Below are 27,826 nucleotides of genomic sequence, written 5' to 3' on the forward strand. Positions count from 1 at the left end.
AGCAAAGTTGGGAAAAATCACAAAATTGATAGTTATAAATCTGAAGTGCCAACATCCAGTCCTATCATATATTAATTAGAAATATATTTTGTATTTCATAGATATCAAACAGAAACTATATAGCAATGAAAAAAAAAAAAAAAAAAAAAAAAAAGAAAAAAAAAGGCCAGGAAAATGTTGACAATATATCTGTGGTTGGTGCTGTGGTTAAAAACCTTGCTAAGCCCAAGTAACTTTATCAATACAAACAGAAGCCATTACCCCAGCAAAACCACCCCCATAAAAACTGCTATTCTGATGTCTGTCACCATAACTTAGATTTTCCTTTTCTTGAATTTCATATAGAGATTCATCGAATAAACACTCTTTCATTGTGTCAAACGAAGCACTGTATTTTCGAGATTTGTACATGTCATCGCATGAATTAATAGGTCAAAATTTTTACTGTCCATTAGTATACCATTGTGTGAATATGTCAAAATTTTTAATATACTCTCCAGTTAATGGGAATTTACATTGTTTATTATTTTTGTCTAGAATGAATAGTGCTATGCATATATTTTCATGTGAAAGCATGTTATCATCTCTTGGGTAAATATTCATCTATTGAGTGAAATTACCAACTCACTAGTTAAGCATATTTTAATATTATATGAAACTACTAAAGAATTTTCCAGTTTGATGCTATCATTTTTATTTCCAGCAAAAATGAAAGAACACTGTGAAACAAAACAGCAAAATAGCATCTACTTATACTGAAATTTGGGGAAGCTATTTCTGAGGAGGAAACGAAAGGTGAAAAAGAACCAGTTGTATGAAGAGACACATACATAATGTGCATCTTATACCAAGGCAACAAGGTAGAAAATGACTTGGTGTTTGAAGAACTGAAAGTAAATCAGGGGAAAATGAACTGAGCATGAATTACAATAATTAAGATAGAAAGATTTGACAGACTCTATTATATGCACAACAGGGATGTGTTGCAATGGGTCAACTAGGAGCAATGTGAAAATAATATGAGTCCAAAAGATCATCCCCAGTTTTGTATGATAGAACTATGTAAACACCAGCCTAAAATAGGCAATCCATTAAGAAAACAAATATGAAAGAGCAGACAAGAAGTGGCACGAATAGGGAAAAGGTAGTTGAGAAAGAAATGGTAGAATTTCACATTTTGTATCTCATTATAAATAGAGCCATGGGCATTTGGATTTATTTCTATAAGTTATTTTTCCCATGTTCTTTGACTCTTGATCTTTTTAAATATGCACAATAATATTTATTAACTTTGTCTTCAAAAATTTGTATTAAATTTTATTTTGACAACCACATACATTTCTTAACTTTAATAGCCTTTACTCTTTCTCTGAAAGTTCTTTTTCTGTTTCCTTTTTTGGATTCACGGCTACATTGTCTGTCTGAATATGTGTCTTCTAACTAGAGATTTCTTTTTTAATATTAATCCCCCACCTACACCAACTATCTCTTTATGCCTCTGTGTTTTTCTCATATAGCTGTGACCTTGACTTGCTCAGTACTGTTTACAATTTAACTTTTAATAATTGAAAATGAAGGTACACATTTCAATATCTTACCCTATAAGAAAATCCTTGCTGCACCACAGATACTTGATTTGATATTGTCTTTCTTATTGAATCATCAGGGATACAGGAAGTCTCAGTAGAGTAAGCCAGGACGTGGCCTACCTGGTGCTTCATTTTATTGGGGGGGAACTATAGATCACTGAAATTGCCTCATGGTGAAAGGTCTTCTGAGTTTGAACCCGCCTAGAATCAACTTCATAGCTCAGAATGGAAGAAATCAGTGCTTGTCTTCTATGTTTTTCAGCTATACCTTATTACTTGAAGTGATTGTCCCTGAATTAATTTGTTAGGCTAAATAAACTCACCGAGAGGTGTGAGCCTCCACATATGGCTTCTCTGCAGAAAGCAGGTGAGGAAAAATCAGTCTCCAAGGCTTTTCTCCAAGGAAGATGTCAACACAGTGGCTGCATTCCTCCTGGTACTTGCTAAGATTCCTTACCATCTCATTTTAAAGATTAAAACATATGTTAAAACTAAATTTTCCAACATAGTATCTATTTGTGAGAAACTGTTCTGTATGGTTTCATACTATTGACTGGTTTTCTTAAGTAGTGTCCGCAGCTTTGTATTCTGACTGTCATCTGTGGTCATTTTGATGGGCTCAGAAGCAGGATAAGTTGTTTATCATTGTTTAGGTAATGTCAATAAGTCTTAATATCAAAACTTCTCATGAGCAAGAAGATATTACCTCACATTTGTTTATTTTACTTTTGTAATATTCTATATATGAGTGTGAAAATATTTTAATTTTATCAGTGTGTTAAAAGTGGTACTGTTTCCTTATGCTTGGTTCTGGTATATGTGACACGGAATAAAGCCATTAAGAACTTACCTAAACAGTTCTTAAAATAAAATCATTATCAAAAAATTAAAAAATATAAAACCAACTTAATTCCTTCGTAGTGAATACATATTATTAGAAAATCACATTTGCACATTGGGTCTTAGAAAACAGACCTGTGGCTTTAATTTCGATTATGTTGACAATTATTCTGCCTCAACTCCCTTATTCCTGGCAAAGAATAAGTTTTTTACTAAACGAGAGAGAGAGACAGAGAGAGAGAGGCCAACACAACCACAGCCAGTGTTATTTTAATTTTGTTAAGCCTATAGTTTGAATGAAGCTAAGGGAAATCAACATTTGTGCCCCAGGTAATTCATAAGAATAGACAACAACTACAGAGTTGAGGTGAAAGGTGAGGTGAGGTAAGAAGGGCAGAATATCATATTACCTACTTTTTTCCCAGTCATTTTCTTCCACATGTTCAGTGTTGCCTCATGCTTCAGGACTTTAAGGGAAGAAGATAGCACAGTGAACATATTTCATGCCTACAAATTTCATAAACTTTACTTAAATGATCTAGTAAAAATAATTTCTGGCCAAAAGTGTGCTATCATTTAATATCTTAGAGTTATTATTGTTGTACTATACTTAAAATTATAATTTCAAACATCAAGCAATTTTAAGGTCAATTCTGTTTTAAACAAAATGGTTCTCACTAACATTTTGCCTTCAGCATATCATGTTGAATTGCCCAACCTTAGCTGTGGTGCTTATTATACTTTTTTCCAAAGTATTTAAAACATTGAAACAACACAATTTATTCAACAAGTATTTGTTGGTCATCTACTCAGTGTCAGTGTTCTATGTACCACACACATAACAAGGAATAAAAGCCGACAAATTTCCTGCCCAGTGGATTGTATATTCTTGCAGAAGAGACAAATAGCAAACATATACGTACACACACACACACACACACACACACACACACACACACACGCTGTACACAGAATGACAGCTACAGAAACTTAGGGACTGTATTGTATAGTGCACATATACTATAAGCTGTATGATACTGACTCAATATCATTTGGATATAGATTGAACATTGATTAAAAGAGTCACAGTGCATAATAGGTGCTCACTTCCAGTTTATATAACCTCAAAATTACAAAGTTGGTAAAGAAATCCACAAATAAACAGCAGAAAAATAAGAGTACAGGTCACGGTGCTTCCAGCCCCAATTGGATGTTCCATCCACCTGTAATGGACCTACTTTATTTGCAACATATAAAAAAAAAAAGCTAGAATGACAATGTTGGCAGGGAAAAACAGAGAAAACAGACACAGTTACATAAATATTTGATGGACCAACATTTAAATTTAGAGCAGTTTTGGCAACAATAATTATTGGATGAGTGCTTTCTAAATTTTACTGCAAAAAAAAAAAAGAAAGAAAGAAAAGAAAAGAAGAGGAAAAGGAGGATCTAAATCTTTCTGCATCATATACTGATGGTCACAACTTTTCATGGTAACACATAATAACAAGCTTGTCTCAATTCTGTATCATTGTTGAAATGAAATACATATTAGCTCATATTCAATTTTACTAATTATACAACTACCTCTTAAAGTAGAGAAAATATAAAATATCATTAACAAAAAGTATGTATGTAGGGAGTTTCTTTGAATCTGCTCTGATTCTGGGGGCTGCCCAATTCGTGAAACATTCATTGCTCAATTAAACTCCTTAAAACTTAATTCATCTGAAGTTTTTCTTTAAACAGATGGTGTCAGAAGCAGGGTCTGAAGTAGAGCTTCTAACGACCTCCAGGAGCACTGAGAGAACAAGCAAGGTACCTGCAAGGACCCATTTGTGTTCCTTGATCTCTCAGAGTGCCTGGGAATTCTGGGTAAATTCTCTCTCCCATTTCAGAGACCCATGGATGTGTGTTTTGAGCTCTGAGTTTCTTTGAGCAAATTTTTGATCCAAACTGGACTTGGAAGTCGCAACAGAAACTGGACTGGGCCCAAGATTGGATTGGATCCAATCATTAACTGATTTGGATCCAGTTCGAGGCCTCCTACATCTCATTGGGTAAGAAAGAAACTGGTCACAAACGGTTATGTGGCAAGGGTTGTAAACTTTGGCTTTGGGGAATTTTCAAGGATTTTTGTGTTCTATTCCTCTGTTGCGTTTTTCTTGCATACTTAGGTAGAACAAAGTCATTGACGAAGTTAATCAAGGGAACCTCAGAGTAAAGCCAATATTTTAGGTAAAAATGGGATCCTTAATTTCTGAAAAACTGAGTTCCTTCTGGTTTACCCATTAGGCCCAGAAGTCAGCAAAGTCTTAGAGAAATGGTGAAGTCATACTAAAGACAACTTACAGTGGAACGTTTCAAATGAACAACAAGGGACTGAAGTGCATTAAAAAAAAAAACAAAAAATGAGGGATCCCAAATTAGTCTAATCTAGAGATGCTTATTGACGTGCAGAAGCTTCCAAAAGATTGTAATGTTTTATTTAAAGATTTTATGAAAGCCAAATAATAAGCTTAAGTGACTAATTGATTAAAAATTAAATCTGCTAACCTTTCAGCTTAATTACCATCCTCATCCAAAGGAAACACACTGCAGCACCAAATGTCTGACTTTGGTAAGTAAAGGGGGACATTTTACCTGAGTAAAGGATGGGATTGGATTATGGATCTTCTCCTCAGTGAAGTCCCTCTTGGTTAAAAATGCATGAATGATGATAGGGTCCACCTGGGACATGTTTGAGACTTGCCAGTTTGATATTGAGTGCTGAGCAGAGTAGATAATGTTTGTCACAGCTATTTTGCTCTGGCCAGAATGGAAAAAGTTAATTTTGTTACCCCATGCAACCCCTTGGGCAGAATCTTGCAAAAATGAAAGGATTTTGCCTGTGGTTCCAAGATTTTCCTTTGTGATGCAGTTTGGTCCCTGGAGATATAATGTGGGGAGCAGTGTTGCTAGGGCCACTCAGGGAAGGGGAACCCAGAAACCTGACATGCCAGCAAAAAGGTAAGAATTTCTTTGCAGTCAGACTTCTGGCCCCTCACTGTCTGTGCAAATTGGTTGAATGAATGGTAAAAATTACTGTTTATCTCCTTTGTAAAGTTTTGATTAATGTGAAAAGGAATTCTGAGGCTAATCTTAAACTATAACAAATCTGATGTATTTTGTGCTATGAATCTGTCTATGTCATTCTGTCATGAAGAGGGGTACCTTAGGATGGAACACAGGCTTAGAACCCCATAAAATCACTGCTCAAGATGGCCCAGCAAGCTGGTCAGTAACAAACTTAGCTATAGTTTCCTGAACGAACAAGCAAAAACTTGATGAGGTCTCCATCTTGTTTTATGTCCTTGAAAGCTTGATCTTGTAACCATGTGGTCGTACTTTCTCTTGGTCTCTGCCTTATAAGGAAGAAAAATTTGGGGGCTTATGTCATGATTAGCTCTAAAAATTATATTGAGTAGTTAAAAGCCTTTGCAAGCTCAAATTAACTACTCTAGACTCCTTCTGGAAAGGACAATTGAGACTACCCAGGGCTGAAGCTCAGTAACTAAGGCTCTGTTCTTTCACAGTGGTGGCCTGGGTTCAATTTCTGGCTTAGGTAATGAGTCCTTTCTGGTTTACTATGTACATGACCTTTATCATGTGTTGATTTTCTTGACTTTTACCATTTGTTGATTCTCTACCCTTCCACAAACCATCTTGAATTTTCCTTTCTCTGAGCACTTGGGAGGTTATCTTTGGTAAAGTTCAAAAGCCAGAAATATTGGCAGTTTGGCATGGCTAAAGTCAGGTACTAAGAAATTTGAAAAGAATTTTAAAAATAATACTATGGCTAAAAGTCAACTTAATTGGGGCTGGGGGCGGTGGCTCACACCTGTAATCCCAGCACTTTGGGAGGCCAAGGCGGGTGGATCACGAGGTCAGAAGTTCAAGACCAGGCTGGCCAAGATGGTGAAACACTATCTCTACTAAAAATACAAAAATTAGCCAGGCACGGAGGCAGGAACCTGTAATCCCAGTTACTCAGGAGGCAGAGGCAAGAGAATCTCTTGAACGCGGGGGATGGAGGTTGCAGTGAGCCTAGATCACACTATCGCACTCCAACTTAGGCAACAGAGTGAGACTCCTTCTCAAAAAAAAAAAAAAAATCAGCTTAATTAAAACAGATATTCAAGTTCTGACAGCATGGGACTCCTTGGGAAAAACAGAGGAGGCAGCACAGAACTCGTTTTGGGAAAAATCTCTGTTTTCCTCATGAAATCCCAGGAATGGGAGGTGGATAGAACACACTGAAAATGTAAGACCAAATATAATTTTAGCAATGGTTAATGGCAGTTATGGGGTGATAGGAGACTCTTGGCACATTTGAATAAGACAAGCATGGTCTTGACCAACTGGAAGGTATGACAATGTCAACATCCCTATCCCCCACTAAGAAATAAGGCTCCGATGAAGGATGGGCTAATTGCAAAATGGGCTAATTGATTTAGGGTTGCCATGCAGTAAAATGCACAGTAAAAACATTGTACTATCTTCTGCCGTAGCATTTTCCTCCTTTTTGGGATCTAAGATCTGGTATAAAATGGGACCCTTAATTTTGGGGAACTGTTTTTGGTCTTCCAGCTGTGCCTACTTATTAGGCCATAGAAACTGCATGTTTTTCTAGACCTGCTTCTTGAAGGGCTCTCCCTTGAGACCAGTAATCCAATTCAGAAACTGCAAAGGAAGCATGCTACCACTACTGGATCTTCTGTCTGTCTGAGTAGTTATATATGTGTTGTGTGTGTGATGTTTATACAAAAAAGAACTCTAACTGGCTTAAGGAGAAAATAAGTGCTCAAATCAAGTATTTTAAAAGAAAATAAAACTATAACTTATTTTATTTTATGTAACCTTAGCAATCTTTGGGAAATATAAACGGCTTTAAGATTATTGGTAAAATAAAGACATTCGGTCTAACTCAGGCAGGTCAGATATTAGGCTTGCTAAATGCTTTAAGGTCATAGACTGCTTCTTTGGTTTTTGAAAATTGTTCAACTTGCCTGCTTTACAGCTTGGTAAGGCCTGGGGACATGTGAAGTTAGCCATGCCCCTAGCTATGCTGGAAAGAGCCAAACCTTAACTCCACTTGGTATGTAATTAAAATAATTTACCAGATTTTCATCAAAATTAAAATTGCTAAGAGCTACCATTATCACACGTAATGAAGATTACTGAAATAAAAAGCTGTTTTACATGCAAGGTGTGTAAGAAAAGTAAAATGTGTTAGTAAATGATTATAAGAAGGCATGCAAATGTAAATTTTCCCCAGTCTAGTCTAGAGGGATTGTTTAAAAAGGTTGACAGGATTGTTTTAAATTGAATAATATAAAGCTAAAGGTTTAAACAAGTTATGGAAGCTTTTTAAAAAATTAATCTTATATAAAGAAGTTCTATGTGGACATTGGCTAAGGTTAAAAGATATTAAGTTTTCCGTAAATTGAGCATGGAATAAAATCACAGGAGGTTTTTTTTAGAGCACTAATATGCTCTTTCACAAAAATGGTAAAGCATTATAAAATGTTTATGAAAATCTCACCTTATCATCAAACTGATTAAAATTGGATTTGTCTGTAATGTTTTAATAAAAATTGTGATTGACATTAATAGCACACTAATGCAAGGGTGAAATTTGTCTTTCTCTGTTGAACAAGATTTTCATGTAATATTAAAAGATAATGAAATATTTTGTTTGCTTTTTGAATAAACTACTAATAAAAGAAGGAAACGCCAAAAGACAGATTGTTCAGAAATCTAAGTGTTCCATCTGTTGATCAGTAAAAGGTTTTGCCTTTTTAAAACTTTTGAGTCATTATTTTAGCTAAATGAATGACTTATGGTAACCTGGAATTCTATTTCATAATATCAAGTGTTTAAACCTTTAACATATTTGACAGTATTCCCAAAATCAAATTTCAGCTTTAAAACTGTCTTTTCTGACCTCTAATTTTGCAATGCTATAGAGGGCCCCAAAGCATCTAACAGAGAGGTAAACAGGATTATTTGACATTTTTTGTTAAATGGAAAACATTTTAAAAAAAAAAAAAAAAAAAAAAGAAAGAAAGAAAGAAAGAAAAAAGATTGATATTTAAGCTTCCTCAGGTTATATTTTAGTATATGTCATCAATATGTTCCAAAATTGTATAGAATTTCTAAAATTCTGATATGCCTGAGTATATGCTATCAATCAAAATTATGGTTATTATGTTAAGTTATTGTAGACCACAGAAATAACCAAATCGCCTTGTCAATTATGTTTTTAACTATAACTATTTAAAGTCATTTCCACGGTTAATTGCTTCATGTTGATGCAGTTTTGGGAAACTTCACAAGTACACAAAATCCTAGAATATGGTGTCTTTGAGGAGGTTCATGAAAGTATGGAAAGGACCCTGAAAAGCACTCTTGAATACAGGCTTCTAATAACGTTAAAAATCATATCATGGGTAAGAATTCTCCATGAATCCCCCAATTCCCCAAGAATTGGACTGGATAAGAATTCCTGGAACTTTAATAAAAAAAAAAACTGATGGAGTTATAAAACTGCTAACCCAAGTAGAAAAAAAGTTAATTGAATATAAAGGAAATACTTTGCCAGATTTCCATGCTAAATCAGCCAGTACCAAAATTGTTTATATATACAGATTGAATTAATTCCATGTTCTAAGTCAAATTACCTATGCAAACCCATCAGTTATTGAAGCGATGCACTTAATTTGGAGAATTAAACTGGTATTTAAGAGGATATCTCTAATGTTAATTAAGCATGGACTCTTGGAAAACTAGAATGACCACCTTGTCCTTCCGGAGTCCTTAAAGCTTTTGTTACTAAAAGTTCTGCATTCCATGACTCATCATGGAAAAGATAAAATGATCTGAATTAAATGTATCGGTTTGGTGTCTTATAAATTACTAGAATAGTTTATAACCCATGTTTGGTTTGTCAAACCCATATTCCTAGGAGAATAATCAAAGCTTCAGGTACATTTGGCTACTTGATGGGCCATTTAAACATTTATAAAGGAATTTCATTCAATTATCATTTTCATTGCTTGTTTTCTGGTTGTATAAAAGCTTTCCCATGCAAAAGGGCTAATGTTATAACAGTAGATTATTATGCTACAGTGTATTTTCACCACATCAAGAAAGCTTTTTATGGTTCACTGACTGGGAAAATCAATGCTTTCATAATTTAGAACCTGAAGATTGGGTCTTCTGAGAACATCAGAGAAAGACAGTCCTTGCCATCCACACTACAGCAAAACCTTGGGACCTTGAACTTCGGGATCACAATCTCACAACCAAGATGGATCCCTCTACAATTTTGGAACAGTACACCCATTGGAAACCTTAAGGTAAAGCTAACCAGGGAAGTTTCTCCCCAGAAGAAGATGGCATCCTTGATGTGAACAGCTTTTCCCAAGATCATGAATCAAGAGTTCTCTACTATGATGAGACTCTTATCTTAGGATATTTCCTTGTTTATGACTCTATGAACAACAGAAATGAAAAGGGGGTCTGTTATGTGTGCTTATGGGGTATAATTTTATTTGTGAATGATTTTGCACCCAGACTTATACATGGATAAACTTTTACTTTAATAGATAAGAAATGAAAGCCCAATGTAAGTGAGAAACTTTAATGGTACTTATGTTGCCTCATAATCAGTCAAAAACAGAACATCAATTCACTCCTTTTAACGCACATCATAGGTTAAAGAGAACATTGCCAGGCCTTCACTCTTCTAGAAAAGTCTCATTTGTTAGGTCCTTTTTCCATGGTTTGTAATAAAAGGGGCAATAATTAGAAATGTATCTGTCATGATAAGCTCTATAGAAGATTCTACTGTAAAGGCTATGGTTACACAACAGACTTTAAATTATCTTGTGAAAGTTATGTTAAATAATAGAACTGGCTGAACAGAGAAGTATCTGTTGAGCTGCTGGCACTTATGGCCTATGGAGAAAACATTAGGTATTATAGACATTCAGTTGTAGGGGATTAACAAAGAGACTGCATATTAAAATGAATAGACTCCTTATCTAGCCCATTCTTTGATCTATTTGATTTTAGATTGCTCAGTTTATGGGGACCCTGGGTAAGAAGCATACTCCAAACTCTTTGTATTATCCACCTGATAGTCATAAAAATAGTCTTCCTCGTGTGCTATATTCTTTCAAAGGTTTAAAATGTTTGCATACAGCTATCTCTAGAATTTCAAATGTTCTCTCTTCCACTGGAATAACAAGAGCTGAAAGAAATGTATGACCGTGAAGACCCTGTAACCTATGAATGACATGCTGAGGTCAGAAACCCAAAGTGATGGTAACTGGGAATGGCTTTAAGGCCCTAAGTTTTGGTCACACTGTCACCTAAGTGAGAACCTAACCAAAAGGGGATTTTTTTTTTTTTTTTTTAACAGAATTATAGGAGGCCATTGTTTTGGACTGAGCTTATTCCCTGTGCCCCAACAGACAAAATTAAACCCAAATGGAGTCACTCATGCTAAATGTGATGAATCAAACTAAGACTTTAAGGAAACACATAGATCCTAGAACATATCCAGGTTAGTTTTTCTCCTATAAACAGGATGTTTCAGCACAAGGAGATACCCTCTACTCAGTCCTTGTTCCTGTCTTCGCAAAATTCACTATATATAAAAATTAATCAAAATGGCTTAAAAGATTAAATGTAAGACTTCGTACTATAAAAATCCTGGAAGAAAACCTAGCAAATGCTCTTCTAGACATTTACCTAGTCAAAGAATTTATGATTAAGTCCTCAAAAGCAAATGCAACAAAAACAAAATTGACAAATACGACCTAATTAAACTAAAGCACTTACATACAGCAAAAGAAATTCTCAACAGAGTAAACAGACAACCTAAAGAATGGGAGAAAATATTTGCAAACCAAGTATCTGACAAAGGGTTAATATCCAGAATCTTTAAGGAACTTAAGCGAATCAACCATTAAAAAAATTTTTTTAAAACTTTAAGTGTACAAAGCATATCAACAGACGCTTGTTAAAAGACCTATAAGCAGCTAATAAACATCACTAATCTTCAGAGAGGTGCAAGTCAAAACCACAATGAAAAACCATCTCATACAAGTCAGATTGGCTATAAAAAATTTAAAAAAGAACAGATGTTGATGAAGTCACAGAGAAAAGGGGACATCTACGCATTGTTGCTGGGAATGTAAATGTGTTTGGCCACTGTGGAAAAGAGTTTGAAGATTTCTCAAAGAACTAAAAATCAAATTACCATTTCAGCCTGCAGTCTCATTACTGGGAATTTATTACTCAAAAGAAAACAAATTATTCTCCCAAAGAGACACCTGCATTCATATGTTTAGCACAGCACTATTCACAATAGCAAAAGACATGGAATCAACCCAGGAGTCCATCAACAGTGGATTGGAGAAAGAAAATGTGTAGATACACCATGGAATACTACACAGCCATACAAAATAACAAAATCATTTCCTTTTCAGCAACATGGATGCAGCTGGAGACCATTATCCTAAGTGAATTAATGCAGAAGCAGAAAACCAAATGCCATATGTTCTCACCTATAGATGAGAAATAAACACTGAATACACATGGGAGGCAAGGAAAAGGTTAGAAAACTACCAACTGGGTTTGTTTGTTTGTTTGTTTGTTTTTAGAGACAGAGTCTCGCTCTGCCACCCAGGCTGGAATGCAGTTGCGCGATCTCGGCTCACTGCAAGCTCTGCCTCCCAGATTCATGCCATTCTCCTGCCTCAGCCTCCTGAGTAGCTGGGACTACAGGCACCCACCACCACACCCAGCTAAGTTTTGTATTTTAGTAGAGACAGGGTTTCACTGTGTTAGCCAGAATGGTCTCGATCTCCTGACCTTGTGATCTGCCCACCCCGGCCTCCCAAAGTGTTGGGATTACAGGCATGAGCCACCGCGCCCAACCCCTATTGGGAGTTACGTTCACTACTTGGGTGACAGAATCATTAGAAGGCCAAACTTTAGCATCATGCAATATACCCATGCAACAATTCTGCAAATGTACTCCCTGGATCTATAATGAAATAAAGAAAAATCATTAAACCACAAAAAACACATTTAAAAATATTATACATAATTCATATGTATTATATTTCTGATTACATAAACACTTGAGTGCCCCTCTTATAAAATATTTACCGTGTAAGGAACTATATTTTAGCCTACCTCAGAAATAATGTTTTATTCACAAGTATTTTGTCATTCTTTTTAAAATTCATGCTTGAGATTTTCACACTCCTTGATCTTTCAAAGAGCTTTTATAAAGGACATTTGTTCACGACCAGTTTGGTATTTAAGGCAACTGGTAATCTTGCGCTGTTGATCATTGTTTTTCTCATATTCACATTTTTATTCCACACCATTAATCTCCTGCCCCCTACCAACTCCTACACTAAAGCTAGCACATCACTGTAGTACCTATTTCTTCCATATTAAAAGTAAGTACATTTCAAAAGCAAGTACATATGGTACTTACTCGTGAAGTTAGTAGTAAGCACCCACATCTAGTACATTTCTTGTGGCATAATTAAGGGTAGGGATATACTATCACCAGATGTACATTCCTTGCCTTGTAACACTATCTAAACATTTCCTAAAATTGAGAAACAAGCAAATACTTGATAGACTGACGTTTGTAATCTCACATGTCAGTTGTTATTCACCTTGTACCTAGCAAGATGTAATCAGATATCTTTCATGTTTCCCTTTGGAAATTGCCACATCTGTCCCCTTGAGACTGTGGACTTTCTAAAGAAATAAAAAATTCATTTCCCTTTATATCTTTGTTCTTGATAAATGTGAAAAACTATGTTCATGTCTTTTGATTTATGAGCAACGTTTCATAACATTCAGAAGAAGAGTATATGCCATATTTGCTTGTTCTCATAGCATGTCTTAATTTTTCAAAATTATTTCCATAACTTCAATTATACAATATTATTCTCAGAGTACATTACTGAATTAAGTCATATTACATATTACAAGTCCCTGAGACAGGGTTTACACCTGGCAATTTTCTTAATAATTTAAATATTATTTATGGAGAGTTGTATATTACCTTTCTACACGTATTCAATAGCTTCTTCATGTCAGTTAAAGATAAGTCTCTGGCTTTTATGTCCAAATTTTGATATAATGATGTTCACTAGTTCAGTGTGGCCATTTTTATAACTTTCCTGGTTCTAGATGAACAATTTTACTTTTTCTACCAATGCCAATTTTTTTAAATATATGAATACATAAATGTACATATTTATGGGGTACATGTAATATTTTGATACAGGCATACAATATGTAATAAGCAAATCTGGTCAATTGGGATATGTATCACTTCAAACATTTATCCTTTATTTGTGTTGGGAACATTCCAAATGTACTTTTCCGGCTATTACGAAATACACAATAAATTATTATTAGCTGTAGTTGCCCTATTGTGCTACTGAACACTAGATCTTAATTCTTCTAATTGCATTTTGTACCCATTAAAACCAATCACTTTATCCCTTTCTCCTCACCAACTACCCTTCTGAGCCTCCAGTAAACATTATTCTACTCTCCACCTCCACTCCATTAGATCAATTCTTTCAATTTTCACATATGAGTGAGAACATAAGACATTTTTCTGTGTTTGGTTTACTTCACTTAACATAATGTCCCCCAGGTCCATGCCAACGATTAGATTTCATTTTCTTTCAGCCGATTAATATTTCAATGTGTATGCTATATTTTCTTTCATCCATTGATGGGCACTTAGATTGATTTCTTATCTTGGCAATTATAAATAGTGCTGCAATAAACATGGAGTTCAAATTATCTGGATGGAGTGTAGATATCTCTTTGATATACTGATTTACTCTCTTTATGATATATAACCATGAATGGGGTCACTAGATCAAATAGTAGTTCTGGTTTTAGTTTTTTGAAAAATCTCCGTACTGTTTTTTTATAGTGGTTATGCAATTTATATTCCTACCAACAGTGTATGGGCATCCCCCCTTTTCATCACATTCTCCAGCATTTGTTACTTTCTAATATATATGAATTAAACATACTACTTGCATACCCTTAATGGACTTAACAAAATAGGTTGTTCCTGCTATTACCTCAGCTTATTGAGGATCACGCCTCTGGCTTCAAAATTGCTGTCAAGAAAGGTGACACAAAAGCTGTGGTTTGATGATGAAGTGACATTAAAAGCTATCATATCTGATTTCCATAGGCTTATTGCTGTAGTATCTATATACAAACAGAGCCCAGGATCCTCTCTGTGGCAATAACTGTTAGAGGTTATAAAGGGATTGTATCTACTTGTAGCCATTCAATCATGATAACCTAAATCACTTTCTCTTACCTTCTGTCTACCAGCCGTACGTTTTCCCCGATTATCTACAATCATCTATATCTGCCTGGCTGATTGGGTGTCAGGCTGGCACCACATGTTTCCTCTGCTAATTATTCCTCATTTCTCTGTATTAGCACTTCTTTGGCTTTACACTCTATCTTTTTTGCTTGTTTGTTTTGAGACAGGGTCTTGCTCTGTCACCCAGTCTGGAGTGCACTGGCACTGATCATGGCTCACCGCAGCCTCGATCTCCTTGCACTCAAGCTATCCTCCCATCTCAGCCTCCCAAGCAACTGGGACTATAGGCACATGCTACCATGCCTGGTTACCTTTTTTGTATTTTGTAGAGATAAGGGGTTTTGCAATATGGCCCAGGCTGGTCTCGAACTCCTAAGTTCAAGCAATCCACCTACCTTGGCCCCCTAAAGTGCTGGGATCAGAGGCATGAGCACCGTGCCTGGGCTCCATTCATCTTCATCCCAGAACCATGCCAAGCTCATAGTGACAGTGATCAGGATGTTAAAAAAAAGATCATGAATAATGTTCATATTCAGTCTATGTCAGTACTTTTGTTTCTGGCTACCTTTACTAATGTTATCCAACAACTTTTGTGAGCCAGTATTTAACATACTTAAAGTAAACCACCAGGATTCTGCTCAAATTGGACCTCTAACAATAATGATCTAGACTATCTATGGGTTAGTAATAATACTACTGGCTCTCCTTTAGTATTTAGTCTGGAGATTTGCAAAGCCTAGTAAATCAGAAATGCTATTCAGCTGACTCCCCGGGAGAAGTCTAGTATTTTCTAGGTGGGGTTTCAAGAACATTTGATGTGGTGGAGGTGTCATTTGTTGAGATATAAGCATGGTCACTGACTAGGTACTGGATACATTTGAATTGTCCTTGTAGTGAGGTGCATAGAGCTATGATACACATGCCTCAGCTGTGATACAATCCTTGCTGGTGTTCACACATGTCCCAGCTGTCACCGACAAACATTACAGCAGGGATTCTGATATTTATCTTGATCTATAACCAAGTCTGCTCAGCACCAGTAAGAGTATAGAGATTGTTCCCTCATGGAGTGACCAATCAGCAGCTAGCTTTTCAAGAGCCCACCTCCAGGAGACAGAACTGGATCTGTTAGAGGCTCTTTGCTTTTTTTATTTTGATTTCCCAGGATTGTCAAGGGATTAGCTGGCAGATGCTAATTTAGGACCTTCTCATTATTCTTAATACTACTACATTTTGATGTTTTTAAAGTTATGCCATTATATATTTGAAGTATAAATTATAATAAAATTACACAATTCAAATGTTCTATTTAATAAGTTTTGACAATTGAAGACACTCATAATCACAACTAAAATGATGTATAAAACATTTCTGTCATTCTAGAAAACTTCCTCATGCTCCTTTTCTAGTCAATTTCCAGTCTGCAAGAGGTGATTACTTTCTCAATTTTATCACTATGCAGCCAGCATCTTCAGTGCGTTTTTTAAAATATATCAGGCAGTAAATATTGCAAGTTTTGTGGGCTCCATATTTCTGTCTCATACATTCTTCTTTGTTTTGTATAATCCTTTAACAATATTTTTAATCTTCTATTCAGTGCTATACATATTCAAAATTAGGGAACAGAATTGATGTGGCCCTGTGCTACAGTTTTCTGACTTCTACTGCAGGTTAGTTGTGAGTGTCTTTAAACTTCATTTAAAAGGAATAATACAGTATGAACTCTTTTGTTTCCTCATTTCTTAGCCCAATCTATTGTATTTCTGGTTCGTCTACATTGTCGCACACATTAAGAGGTTATTTCTTTTTATTTCTTAGAAGTATATCATTAAATTTTTATACTACAATTTTAAAATCCATTTATCCAGTTGATAGACACTTAAGTTGTTCTCTTTGGAATTACCTGTGGAATGACCAGGACATGGGATATGTGTATGTTTATGAAAATTTGGCATTCCATTCTCTAAAATGAGAGTATTATTTTGCACTCTACTAGCAATGCACATTTTTTTTTTTTTCCTAGGCTAAAGCCTTCAGGTAATGGGCTCATTTCAATGCCTCCAAATCCAGTACCCTGCTAATAATTAACAAAATCACCAATTGTATATTGAATAGAATAAACAAGTAGGAGCAGAAGGTTCTGGAAGCATCATCACGATGCAAGGACTCACTCTAACATGACCTTATGATATTATTTATACACTCTCAGATTTTCTTCAGCAACATGGATACTAATTTAGCAAAGGCCTCTTGGCACCAGACACCCTTGTTAGGTATATAAGGATATGAGCTGTCACTGAAGCACAATATCTGAGAAACTGTTCATAGGGCAGAAAAAGAGGCAAAAAATGGAATATGTTCTTGAAGATTATTTTCAGAGCTTACAGCATGTGGCTATGCTGCAGCAAGTACTTTAGCAGAGATTCCCCAGAAGAACTGGTCTAATATCCAGGGAAGAGGCTACCACTGACCTCCTGTTCCACAGTTCAATCTTGTCTGCTTGGGTCTTGGTATCCTACATCCCATATCTTCCTCCTCTAAGAAAAAAATCCTTCTCAGTTCACTTACATTTTATTTGCCATTGCATTCCATATAGCGCTACCATATCTCCCACTGCAAGAGTCCACTCTCACAACCCTCTAGAGCCCTGGTACTCAAAGTGTGGTTCATGAAGCATTAGCATTGTTTTTTAGTGTCTGGCTCTGCCCCAGACCAACTGAACCACTATTTCAGTTTTAGTTAGATACCCAATATGATTCACCTGCACATTAAAGTTTAAAAAGCATATATGGAAAATATTCACAAATTCAGGCAAATGATCCAGCAGCTCAATATTCCAAACGTGGCAGGCCTCTAATCAGGACTTGTGTATTCTTAGGGTGTTTATATGTATATGGGGAAGGAGGTTCTGTTCACTTTTCTCTATGCTTCCCACTTAAACAAAGTCATCCTGAAATTAAAGAAGCAAGCCAGACTTGCACTAGATCTATACCAGGTTAAATCTGAACTGGGTTCAAAGATTGCTAAAAATAATCTCTTAGATATTACTTAACATTCTTTTCACTTTAGTATACTCCTACATCAGTAGAATAAAGTAAAATATTATGAGTTCACAAGAAGAGGATGCAAGTAAATAGGTAAACCTAAAGTCCCCATGCCTCCATAATATAACGCAGTACATGTAACTCCTGTACATGTAATGCAGCTGGCATGGAGCAAGGAACCCTAAGTAAAAGGGGCTAGAACATGGTTTTATTGTCTTTATTCAGTTAGGATAGAAAAGTTACCTTTCAGAAAGACATCTCTAAAGGCCTCAGATCATGTTATCACTTACACGAAATGCACTATTTCAGCCCATTTAAAACATCTCCATTATTATTTCTTATAAATTATATAATTGACAATGAAATTTTGCAGCAGGCTATGTCCCCAAATTCCATAAATCCCACATCTGTTTATCATAAGCAATTGTATACAGACATCTTATGGTGCATCTTGCTATCAGCATTCAGTTGGTAAGAACTCTGTATTTCTGTAGTAATTGTTCTCTAGATTAGTATATTCACAAATGGGGATAGATCTTCCCTGTTTTTCTTCTCTCTCCCTCCCCCACATCCTTTGGATAGAAAAAAAACTGGTTGCTAATTAGCTATTAACACTTTCTTTCTCAATCTGCTACTCCTCTGCATCCTCAGGTGTAAGATAAGCCTGGCTATAGCCTGCCATCTATTAAAGCCTAATACTAATCATACCTGTTAATATTTTATAGGTAGGGAAAGCTATATGTTATTTTCTCTCTTTTTCAGAACTGCAGTAAAACTCATTTTGTCCTACTTTTTTTTTCAATTATGCTTTTTTCAATACCCCTAATATCCAAATAATATATTATCAAAAAGATTATCTGAGGTTCTAAGGGTTGCTTGTACCCGTGGAATACCAAAGCTAATAAATACGCAAGCAGGTGCTTTTCTATTTAATTGCCCTATTACAATCAACTGTATTAAGTTTCTCAGGCATCTGAATGTTATAGTGCCTGACAATGAGTCCTTAAACACTTGTTTTAGAGTGGATTCTAACACCACTGGGACTTTTCAGCTCAGCCAATAATTGCATCGCCACCCATTGCTGCCTTTTTAAACCAAGTCACCATGGGACTGAGTTTAAGAATACTAAGCATCACAAATTGAGAACATTCTCGGGAAGTGCTAATCACCTGCTTTTATTACTTCAGAATATATACCATGTATATATCCATAAAAAATAATGAAGATTTTCTTAGATGTAATTTCTAAAGGAAAATTTGAAAGGTGGAAAGAAAGAGAGAATATGAATTTATTTCCATAGATTTAGATTTTTAAAAAAAATATAGTTGATCTTAGCATTAACCATGAAAGTAACCCTCTGTGTCAGTCCTGGAGCTCTTTGAATTTTGGAGTCAACATATGTCATAACTGAACGTGCTGCTCTGATCCATTCCCTGTGTAACATGTAAAGCTGCGAAAAATGAGTAGGGCTTAGCGCAAAAGAGACCTCTGCAGCATGTTCATAGGGCTGTGCCAGTCCCCCTGCCACACAGGCCTTATGACACATCAGACTCAGTTTGTCTGAATGTGTTCAAGGTAAGGATACCTTACCTTGAACCAGTCTCTGCTGTGTAGAGACTCAGAAAAGAATCACAGCATTAAACTCTTGGGTTTTGAGACAAGTATTTATGTTCTTCTCTATGGTTAATATTTTCTTTTTGTTTCTTTTACTTTTATTTTAGCTTCAGGGGGCCCATGTACAGGTTTGTTACATGGGTATACCACGTGTTCCTGAGGTTTGGTATATAAATGATCCCATCACCCAGGTAGGGAGCATAGTACCCAACAGGTAATTTTTCAATGAATACTCCTTCCCACCTTCCCCTCTCTAGCAGTAGTCCCCAGTGTCTAATGTTACCATCTTTATGACCACGTGTACCCAATATTTAGCTCCTGCTTATAAGTGAGAACAGGCAACATTTGATTTTCTACTCCTGTGTTAATTTTCTTAGGATAATGCCCTCCAGTTGTATCCATGTTGCTTGAAAGGAAATGATTTCATTCTTTTTTATGGCTGCATAGTATTCTTTTGGGAACCAGCTCATTGCTTGATACAGAACCCTGGTAAAGACTAATTGTTTAATAATGGGGCACCAAGTTACTCTACAACCTCTGTTGCAATGAGGATCCATCAAACCATAGTGCTAATCATGTGCAGCAGGAATCCATTATGAAATGAAAGATATATGTACGTGTGTAAGTGTGTATGAAATTAGGCTTGAATAGGTTGTGACAAATGAGTAAGTTGTGTGAGCAGGGGGCTCAGATTCTCGGGACACATCTGCTTGCTGCATCACCATTCCACTGTCCACACATGCATGTGGCCTAATAAGGAGTTTCCTAACCCCAGATTAAAAGAGGAAAAACATGAACTTGTTTTACACAGTATGCTCTCAATTGTTGGAACCGGACTGCTGGCATTGTTCAACTAGTGTCTGAGTGGCACTGATGGACAGAAAAGTGAAATCCTCCAAGTGGGAAGAGCTTTGGAAAATACATTTGAATGACCACTTTGCCTCACAGGAGGGAAACAGTGATAGAACAATGCCTCTTCTGAAAGGTAGTCCCATTCTAATCTTAGGAACCTGGAAATAGGTTACCTTATAGTGCATAAGGGCCTTTTCAGATGTGAATGAAAGATCTTGAGATAGAAGCATCATTCTGGATTTTCTGGGAGAGCACAACATAATCACAACATAAGCACTTTTTTTTTTCTCTCTCTGATGTCCCGCCTCCTTCTTATAAGGATAATCACATAATTGTATCATGATAAGAAAGAGGCAGGAGGTCAGAGAAAGAAAAAATATGCTACAAAGTTGGATATGAAGATGGAGGAATGGGTCATGAACAGTCTCTAGAAGCTGAAAATGGCAGAGGAAAGAATTCTCCCCTAGAGCCTCCAGAAGGAAAATAGCCCTATAAACACTTTGACTTTAGCCCTGTAAGACTCATTGCAGACTTCTGACCTCCAGAACTGTACTATAATAAAATAAACCTAGGTAGCTTTAAGCTATTCAGCTTAAAGTTATTTGTTACAGCAGCAATAGGAAACTCATACTGATAAATATATTCCAAATCCTTGACAATGACTAATGGTTTGTTTAGTTGGTCAGGTATTAAAAAAAAATAAATAAATACCTGTTTTCTGCTGTAATGTCATCTCTATGATTTCAGGCCTGATTCTATCGTTTAAATTTTCTCCTTATTATGGGTTATGTTTTTCTTCTTATTTGAGTGCTTGGGATTTTAAAATTGTAATCTTGGCGTTGATATTTTTAACTTGCTGGGTGCTGGATGATTTTTATATACCTATAAATGTTCTTGAACTTTGTTCTGAGGTGCAGTTACTTGATAGCAGTTTGATCCTTTTGAGCCATGCTTTTAAGGATTTTATGTAGGACCAGTATAGTTTCTAACTTACAGCTAATGTTGACATACTACTGAGGGAATATCCTTCTGAGAACTACAGTATATTCATTTGTCCCTGGGATTATGAGGTGATTTACTCTGGATAGTGAAATAGGAACCATTCCAGAACCAAGGATGGCACTAGGCATTGTTCCCTCTGTTTTGGGGGGGAAATATTGTCTCTGCCTCAGGTAGTTTCATCACATGCATTAGCAGATCAATATTTAAATGAAGAATTTAGGGGTTCCCTTTGCATATCTTCTTAGCGCTCTCAGTACAACTCTCTCTTCCCTGGAATTACGCCCTACAAAATCAACCTGCCTTAGTCTCAAAAACACTCAGATTGGTCTCTTTAACCCACAGAGATAGTCAGGCTCCCCCCGATTACCCTCCTTTCCCTGTGGCCTGGAACTCTTTCCAGTCAAGGAGCTGGAACAAACATTTGCCTTAAATATTTTGCTTACCCTATCCCATGGATTATTACCCTGCACTGCTCAATGTCCAGTGTCAAAAACTGATGTTTCACAGTTTGTACATTTTTAGATATTATCATGAGCAGGAAGGTTTAATTACTTATTTCATCTTGATAAACAACAGAAATAATTGTGAGTTTGAATAATTATATTGCAGTCTTTTTTATTACCTCACAAAAAGTCACTTGGAAGCTGTCTTTCAATAAGGTCATCTCATTACCATAGCCTGTGCTGAAATACTATCAATGCCCTTTCTATATATGCAGTAATACTAATAATACTCATGGTTTAGGAAGTAGGATTGCTATAAGGTGGAACGTGTAATAAATAGCTAGATGGCTGAACTATATCACTAATGTTTTGAGGATAACTACTTTACTGAACTGGAAGATATTAATAGGGCAATTGAACATTACTAATTGTTATCATTTATTCTTTTCAGTTGGATATCTTTGTCTTTATTCAAGTGCCAATTCCAATTGTGTTTCTTTACCCTTTCACCTATCAGCTCAGTAGAGAAAATACTATCATTTTCTTTGCTAAAATCCATTCTCATTAACGATTTCTTACAAGAAATATATGTATTTCTGTTATAAAGTTGGATATGGCATCCTCTGTGCCCCAAAATCTTAAAGTGGCAATCATTTTATTTGGGGTTTATAAAGATGTGGGTAAGGATATCAACTCCATTTGCTGATTGTAAAGTCTTTGGAAATAGCCTACTCTGAATTTTCCCAGTTTTAAAATAGGAGAGATAATATATACCTAGAAGATTTTCTTTGAAAATTAAAAATAACACTTATATCAAGCTTGACAAAGCACAAGATTTCTGAAAATAAAAACTTATTCTTGTGTTATTCTTGTGATATGTCTATTATTACCCACAAAAGTAATGTTTCTCTTGTCACTTTAGAGTGTTAGGCAGATGTTGCCATAAGGGAGAATTTGTCTGTTTAATTTCTCTCTCTCTATATATGTATGTTTGCTACTTTAAGAGCTTTTCTCAGGTTGCCTGGCAACTAGCCTGCTGGAATATGGTACCCTCTTCCATTCAACAGAGAGAATATGTACTCAGCTTTCTCCAGATTTCAATATTAAGCAGTTGCCATTCCCACTAATTTCTATAAACTACTGGCATCTAAACTCAAATGCCTTTGTGCACAAACATAGGCTGTTTTTTTCCATGTTTACAAATTCACACTCATTCTAACTCTATAAAAGACCATCTCACAGTGCTTGCAGTTGCATTTAGCTGAAATTCATGTTTCCTTGGGATACTGAGTGTAAGTGAATTTATGAACTTGATGAAATCTCCTGACCAATGATGTCCAGTCTGGGCCAAATGAGGTTGCTGATTTCCACCTGTGCTATTTACACAGTGCTTTCTTTTTAAATTATTCTATTTTTTAATCTCTTCTGCAAAATTACTAGATGTCAGTGATGCTGAGTATGTTTTAACTCTGTTCTCTCTTATTCTCCCTCAAAATTAAGGAAATAACAATTTTCCAAGCTACTGAATAACTGAATAAGTATCAAGTGGCTACTATTTACTTCTAAATAGTCTTCATACAACTCAAATGGCTCACCATTTCAGCTTCCTACATTTCCATGACATGAAAATTTAGAAAATAACAAAGGAAAAATAACATATGCTAGAGGAACTTTCAAATATTAAATAAGGATCTTGAGTTTGGAAGACAAGAGTAGAAAAACGATAGTTTTGTAATGGTGTTCAGTTGTGAAAATTAGTGAGCAGTAAAATTACATATAGTGAGTGGTAACATTATATATAGTTTTCTACATGTGCATTGATTATACATAATATTTTATTAAACATTATAAACATTATAAAATAATAACTATCACCAAAATATGGGATATTACCAATATGTATGAATATGACTTTATAAAACTGTGGTTATTTTACTAGGTTCCAACTCAAGACATTTTCAATTACTATTGAGATGCAGAGTTTTTTTCTATATTAAACCTCCCTGATCTCTTATATCATAATAATTGAAATTCTATTTTAGATTATCTCACTGCAATTTTGTTGCTAGACTGCTTTGGTATATTAACTATAAAAAATGGCTCAAATCATAAAACCTTCCTGAATTCTAAGCTTTAGGATCATGATTTTCAGTCTCCTACCATCAAGATGGAGAATCTAGTTTGACACTTCTTAATTCTGAGATGGTCTTTTGAGTTGCATCATTATGATATGCATTAGTCAATAAAATAAGGTGGAAATGACATGACAGGAGCTATCTAGGCCATAAAAGACCTTGAATATTTTTAGTGTTCACCTACCCCCCTGCCATTACCATGAAATCATATCTGAGTTATCCTTACAGAATATTAGACATATGGAACAGAGATAAACAACAAAAGTTTTCATAGCTGATAACCTAAAGGTGTCAAAGTCCAGCCAAAAATGATCAACACCTACTGGCCAACCTGAAGCTGACCACACATGCACGGTTGATAACCCAGAGACTACTTAGAATCAGCAGAATTATCCCTGCAAACACAGAATTTATAAGGAACATTGTTTTATAAACTAGATTATGTGGTGGTTTGTTATACAGCAGAAGCTGATGAATACAATTCCAAAAAAGTTCAAGAGGTTGATTATTAATTAAGCTAATCAAAGAGGTACCACAGGTGAAGTCCAACTGAATGAAATCAAAGAAATAATACAAGATGCGAAGGAAAAAATATTCAGTGAAATAGATAGCATAAATAATAAAAAATCACAACCTCTGGAAATGAAGGACACACTTAAAGAAATGCAAAATGCACTGGAAAATGTCAGCAATAGAATTGAACAAGCGAAAGAAAAAACTTCAGAGTTTAAAGACAATGTTTTTTAATTAACCCAATACAAAGAAGACAAAGAAAAAAGGACTTAAAAAAAAAAAGAACAAAACCTCCAAGAAGTTTGGGGTTATGTTAATTGACCAAACCTAAGAATAATTGGCACTCCTGAGGAAGAAGAGAAATCTAAAAGTTTGGAACGTATATTTAAGGAAATAATTGAGGAAAACTTCCCCATCCTTGCTAGAGATCTAAACATCCAAATACAAAAAGTTCAAAGAAAACCTGGGAAATTAATTTAAAAAAGATCTTCACCTAGGCACATAGTCCTCATAGGTTATCTAAAGTCAAGACAAAGGAAATAATCTTTTGGGAGAAAAAAGCACTAGGTAACCTATAAAGGAAAACCTATCAGATTAACAGCAAATTCCTCAGCAGAAACCCTACAAGCTAAAAGAAATTGGGGCACTATCTTCACTCTCCTTAAACAAAACAATTATCGGCCAAGAATTTTGTTTCTAGTGAAACTAAGCTTCATAAACAAAGGAAAGATACAGTCTTTTTCAGACAAATACATGCTGAGAGAATTTGCCACTACCAAGACAGCACTACAAGAAATGCTTAAAGGAAATCTGAATTTTAAAACGAATCCTTGAAATACACCAACATAGAATCTTCTTAAGGCATAAATTTCACAAGACCTATAAAACAACACAATGCAAAAAAAAAAATATAAAAAAAACAAAAAAAAAAAAAAAAAAAAAAAAAAAAAAAAAAAAAAAAAAAAAAAAAAAAAAAAAAAAAAAAAAAATTCAGGCAACAAATAGCACAATGAATGCAACAGTATTCAGTTGGTGCAAAGTAATTGTGGTTTTTGCCATTGAAAAGTAATGGAAAAACTGCAATTACTTTTGCACTAACCTAATACCTCACATCTTAATACTGACATTGAATGCCAATGACCTACATGCTCCACTTAAAAGATACATAATGACAGAATGGGTAAGAATTCACCAACCAAGTATCTGCTGTCTTCAAGAGACTCACCTAACACAGAAGTGCTCATGTAAACTTAAGATAAAGGGGTAGAAGAAGATATTTCAAGAAAATAAACACCAAAAGTGAGCAAGAGTACCTATTATTACACCAGACAAAACAAACTTTAAAGCAATAACATTGAGAATAGACAAAGAGGGCCATTATATGTGATAAAAGGACTTGGCCAACATGAAAATATTACAATCTTAAATATACATGCACCTAATACTGGAGATCCCAAATTTATAAAACAATTACTACTAAGCCTAAGAAATGACATAGACAGCAACACAATGATACTTAGGGACTTCAATACTCCACTGACAGCACCAGAGAGGTCATCAAGATAGAAAGTCAACAAAGAAACAATGGATTTTAACTATACACTAGAACAAATGGACTTAACAGATATTTTTGAACATTTTACCCAACAGCAGCAGAATATACATTTTATTCATCAACACAAGGAAGATTCTGCAAGATAGACCATTTGACTTGACCACCACAAAACAAGTCTTGATAAATTTAAGAAAATTAAAATTGTGTCAAATACTCTCTCAGACTATAGTGGAATAAAACTGAAAATCAACTCCAAAGAGAACCCTCAAGACCATGCACATTCGTGGAAATTAAATAACCTGCTCCTGAATGATCATTGGGTCAACAATGAAATCAAGATTATAATTAAAAAATTATTTGAACTGAAGATAATAGTGACACAACCTATCAAAACCTCTGAAATATAGCAATGGGGGTGTTAAGGGGAAAGTTAATTGCCTTAATGCTTACATCAAAAAGTCTGAAAGAGCAGAAATAAACAATCTAATGTCACCCCTCAAGGAACTAGAGAAACGTGAACAAAGCAAATCCAAACCCAGCAGAGGAAAAGAGTTAAAGATCAAAGCAGAACTAAATGAAACAAACAAATACAAAAGATAAATGAAACTAAAACCTTGTTATTTAAAAGATAAATAAAATTGATAGACCATTAGAGAGATTAACCAAGAAAAGAAGAGAGTAGATCCAAATAAGCTTCATTAGAAATCAAACGGGAATTACTAAAACCAACACCACAGAAATACCACAGACCATACAAGGCTACTATGAACACCTTTATGCATACAAACTAGAAAACCTAGAGGAGATAGATAAATTCCTGGAAATATACAATCTTCTTAGATTAAAACAGGAAGAAATAAAAACTCCAAACAGATATATAGCAAGCAGTGAGATTGAAATAGTAATTAGAAAAATTGCCAACAAAATAAAGTTCCAGACCAAATTCACAGCTAAATTCTATGAGAAATTAAAAGAAAAATTGGTACCAATCATACTGACAATTCCACAAGATAGAGAAGGAGGGAACTCTCTGTAAATAATTCTATGAAGCCAGTGTCACTCTAATACCAAAATAAGGAAAGGACATAACAGAACAAAACAAAACAAAAACCTACAGACCAATATCCCTGACGGAATAGAGATGCAAAAAAATCCTTAACAAAATACTAGCTAATCAAATCCATCAGCATATTAAAAAGATAATCCACCATGATTAAGTTAGTTTCATACCAGTGATGCAGGGATGGTTTAACACACATATCAATAAATGTGATACCACACATAAACAGAATTAAATACAAAAAATACATGATCATCTCAACAGATGCAGCAAAAGCATTTGACATAATCCAGCATTCCATTATGATTAAAACTCAAGAAAATTGGCATAGAAGAAACACTGTAATGTAACTAAAGCCATCTGTGACAAACCCACAGCCAGTGTAAGGCTGTAATTTGATGAAAATTAACCAATTTTCATCTTTAATAATGCTAACAGCCCTAGTAAAAAAACTAGGAATAGCCCAGAAGTAACCCAAGGAACTTCCCTAATGTCTGGTTTACTTCTCCTTGCATGACAAAAACTAGCTCCTATTTCAATTATATTTTAAATCTTTTCATCAATAAACACAAGCATTCTCTTATCTCAATCTTATTCATTATAGTAGGCGGTTGAGGAGGACTCAATCAAACACAAATGCTCAAAATCCTAGCCTACTCTTCAGTTACCCATATGGTTTGACTGTTAGCAGTATTAATATAGAACCCAGGCATTACCATTTTCAACCCAATTAT

General features: G+C 35.2%; 1 long non-coding RNA gene across 1 annotated transcript; it reads left to right on the forward strand.

Annotated features, from left to right (window-relative positions):
- The first annotated feature begins 755 nt into the window (after positions 1–755).
- LOC108541828 (uncharacterized) lies at positions 756–5,049 on the forward strand. The gene is made up of 5 exons (XR_001889077.1): positions 756–860; positions 1,898–2,025; positions 4,179–4,247; positions 4,328–4,489; positions 4,993–5,049. It is a non-coding gene; the product is annotated as an uncharacterized LOC108541828 (long non-coding RNA).
- The last annotated feature ends 22,777 nt before the right edge of the window (positions 5,050–27,826 follow it).

This window comes from Rhinopithecus bieti, unplaced genomic scaffold (assembly GCF_001698545.2).
Source record: "Rhinopithecus bieti isolate Rb0 unplaced genomic scaffold, ASM169854v2 scaffold_18921, whole genome shotgun sequence".
Classification (NCBI taxonomy): Eukaryota; Metazoa; Chordata; class Mammalia; order Primates; family Cercopithecidae; genus Rhinopithecus; species Rhinopithecus bieti.